The 4263-nt window shown below is 32.4% G+C and overlaps 1 pseudogene; it reads right to left on the minus strand.

Annotated features, from left to right (window-relative positions):
• Positions 1–234: 234 nt before the first annotated feature.
• Positions 235–1805, minus strand: LOC150081160 (inactive rhomboid protein 1-like; annotated as a pseudogene).
• Between the last annotated feature and the right edge of the window lie 2458 nt (positions 1806–4263).

A 4263-nucleotide genomic window follows, 5' to 3' on the forward strand; every position in this document is an offset into this window, starting at 1 on the left:
TTCCCTTTAAAAACTGTTTACAAAACATGTTGTATTGTCCCATGAATTCCATAAGTTATTCATGAAACTTGATCTCCCAACACCAATTTTGAATCACCAAGCTCTGAACATTTGAACACTTAATTTATTATTTTTTTTTTATCAGTATTCTTCTCTTTTTAAAACTATAACTTGATTTGTACAAAAGTCATTTGTACATTAGTTATTCGTGCATTTGTACATTTAATTTGTACATTAGTTATATAGAGGTATGCAGTTAAAATACATACAGAATGAACATTCATAAATGAATATACATTAAACAAAACTAACAGTCCAACAAACAGTGTAAGAACAAGTATTAAACATATCCAAAGTAGCGTCTTTTTTGGTTGTTTGATCATATGGACCAAATGATAAAAATGGGAGTAAAGTCATTTTTATCATTTGATAATAAAAACTTGGCTGTTCCAACATTTGCCAACAACTAATAATTTTGATATACGTACAAGACAAGAGTCCAAAATGTGATCCTGCCAGTCCAATTTCTGTTCTATAGGGCACAAAAGTGCATTAGCAAGCTATCATATAGATAATGGAAGTCCAGGCATCTTCTCCAGGTCTCTCATGAAGAAGAACTGAATTATAACAGTTATCTTTAGTCATCTTCTTCAGGTCTCTCATGAATATGATGAGAGACCTGAAGAAGATGACTACATGCAGGTATATGATGCCTGCATGTAGGAAAAGAGAAGTTACAATCTGTAAAACTGGTAAAAACTGTAAAACACAGAATTATGGAAGAGAATCATTCCATTAATGTCATCTAAACACAAAACCTGTGAGCAAAGTGCAGCCTCTTCAGGGGGAAAAACCCTTTTACATAATCACAGTATTCTTTGGTAGTTATGTGACTCTGACTGATCAGCAACAGCATTCCTCTATACAGGCCATTTTGTGATATCATTAGGCCATTCATATGGATATACTGATGTTGGCTCTTGACTGACCCTCAGGTCTTGCCCACAAACAGAACCTGATAATCTTTTGTGTATGCCTTCTGCAGTTGTCTTTGGATCTGAAATCCATCTTGGTGGTCCTCGCTGCCTTTTTATCCCACTTTTTCCATGTAAAAATTATTTCTGAACATTTATCCCTTGCTGTTTGAACACAACCTGACTGATCATTATATGCAGGCTGTATTGCACTCATTTTCACTATCTTTTCCTATGTAAGAAAGGAAAGGATAGTAAAATTTTTGATAACAAAGATAAAAAAATCTTTGTTATCAAAGATTTTTGTTATCTTTCCTCATGAATGGTGTAATTGGCCCTTAATGCACTAAGTCAGCTGGTCTTAGACCTATCCAAAAGTTGCTCAGTTCAAAGTAATCAGTTCAAAATCCAAAGTAATTGGTTCAAAAGTAATCTACTTCTTGAAAAGAAAGATTTGTTATCAACACCAACCTTTGAGTTTTATGGATTCTTACAGGTCCAAATCCATAAAGAAGCTATACATATAAGAAAGTTTAAAGACAAGACAGTAATGGGGAGGGAGATAGTTGTCATGGATGTATATTTTCTTCAATAGTAATTTGATTCATAATGTAAATTTATGTTATTAATGTAATTTATAATGTAATTTTTTTTTTTTTTGTAGTTAATTTTGTTTTTCTTAATTTTTGTTTTGTTACTCAGAGGTTTAAAAATCCACATATACAAGAAAATGGATATTTAGTAGGTTACTGGGTCTCTCTGATTGATCAACTGTGGGTCATTCTTATAACATCACCCTTCTCTTATTTGCCTAGACATCCTGACCAACATAGGTTCCTGAATGTGATGTTTATTATGAAGGTATGAAATTTATAAAGGTATTATGAAGGTATGTACATTATAAAGGTAATTATGTAAAATTATGAAATTTTACATAATTACCTTTATAATGTGCATTACTTAAACTTCCATCAGGGGACTAGAAGGATGCACTTATGAGGAAAGTCTTCAGTTCTGCAAATTGCAACATCTGGAAACTATTAACTTGTGAGGAGATCTGATTAAGGTGTTTAAGGCTTTGAATGGATTGATTAAACTCAGTGCTGATGGAATCCTTCCTCATACTTAGACCATCACATACTGATGATTGAACACAAGTAGAATAACTAATCTACAACAGTAGAACACTCTATAACAATAAGGATTAAAAGAAGTGGCACATTATGACCAAAGCAGTTTATGCTTGTAGCAGAACCCTCCTCTCAAACAACTAACTGTTCTTTTTATTTTTATTTATTTTTTTGCATAGCACTCTTTATGCTTTCTTTTGAAGTGAATAAAGCTGTTTTCACTATGGTATATTAATTTTGCAGAATTTGGTTATACTTGGTGAGAAAACTACTTCAAATATAATTTCCCCACCAGCAAGTGGCCATACAAAAGACCTTCACAGTGATGATGTTTTTATTGTGAATAATCTCATAGACTTCCAATCTGAAGTAGGTAAACTTTAACAGATACATTTCCCTTTATTTAGTGTTTTATGCGTAATTTAAATAAATTAGTACATGGTGGCTTCAGGTTAACATTATGTTAAAGTCTCATTGTTTCAGTTTATACCAGGGATGGCCAAATGTGAATTACCATCTGAAGCTTCCAGTAATAATAAAAATAATAAATAAATTTTAAGATAATTAACTCACTATTTAACATTTTTGATGAGGATAAGGTTTTAATATATAAAAGCTGATGGGGATAAAGTTATTTGGTTTTTTTTTTAGGAGCATTAGCAACTAAGGCCATATTGCTCCGGGAATATGTGGTGGTCATTCCCTGACCTTTCCGCACCCTCCATATTTGGTGGTGATGGGCTCGAACCCCGGTCTAATCAAGAAGCGTGTGCTACACACTGCTGCTCCTTCCCACCTGGGGGATAAAGTAAAGATGAATATGAAACAAGTGCAAATGGCAATTGTCAGCAATCAGAAAGCTGCTTTTTAAAAGTAGCTTACTACAGTTACAACTACTTTTCCTGAAAATTGGTCGAAAAGTGCATAGTAAAAGTAGTATACTTTCAATACCTAAGTACTCTACCTCTTGTCTTGTTTTTTATAGTGTTACATCAGAAATTTTAAAGATGATCTGTAAATTAACATATATGCTTACATTTTTTTTTAATAATGAAAACTTTAATCAAGAAAGGTATTGGGACCTATAATATTTAGTACCATGCGTGGGATGAAGGTTGAGAAGACTGAAGGTGCTAGTCGATATTACACTTGAATTCCTGTAGATCATAATTTTCAAGAAATACATATGAAAGAAGGTTGTTCCAGAAAATGGAAGTCGAAGGCATAAATGAAGAAGAAGAAAAGTTGGTTAGTGAAAAGTTCTGTGAAACTCTTCTTTGTGAGATGTAGGACAGGACAGGATAGTTTTAGAAGGATTGAAATTAACTAAGTTATCACTGCCCACTGAAGAATTATGTGAATATCAGCATTTAAGGAATTGGTGGTGAATATTTGCAGGGCAAGTTTAACTTGGTGGAATGCAATGTACTATCATCAGCATAACTATGGATTGGATTCCCAGTCGTTGGAAGAAGGGCATTGATATATGAGAGGGAAGAAAAGAGAGGGAGAAAGAACCGAACTATGGGGAATACCAAAATTATTAAAGAAGTTAGAAGACAAAGTGCCATCTTCCATCTCTTGCAGAGAGTGGTCAGAGAAAAAGAACTGGATGCCCAATTGCTAAAAATGGCAGTTCATAAGATGGGAACTTGTTTAGAAGACCTTTATGCCAACATGATCAAAAACCTTAGAAATATCAACATTACATATATCAATCATAGCTAAGATGAATTGTACAAAAATTCTATTAATGCATTAAACATTTATAATAGCATTTTAATGGCTTACATTGATATACTAAATAAACTTTCATATTTATGTACATATTTGGTGGTAGGCAGTGATGATAGAGATCAGGCCTATCATTATTTAGGTTTGTCAGATTAAATTAATGAGGATTAAGTTAAGAGTTCAGTTGAAAAATTTGTGTGACTTTATAAATTTAATTGCTATAATTTTATATTTAATTTTTGTAATTTTGCAAAGTTATTTTTTGCAATGATTTGTAAATTTAATTCTTACTTTTTCTAAAGCTAATTTTGCTATGTTAGTTTCTTTTTGCTATCTTGTAAGCTTAAATTTTTAAGTTCATTATTAGATAAAGCTTTGGCAACTTCTTACTTATTGTGATATTTTGCCATTGCACATGAAGGGCA

The sequence above is a fragment of the Mastigoproctus giganteus genome, chromosome 9 (genome assembly GCF_048544385.1).
Source record: "Mastigoproctus giganteus isolate SK-2022 chromosome 9, ASM4854438v1, whole genome shotgun sequence".
Lineage (NCBI taxonomy): Eukaryota > Metazoa > Arthropoda > Arachnida > Uropygi > Thelyphonidae > Mastigoproctus > Mastigoproctus giganteus.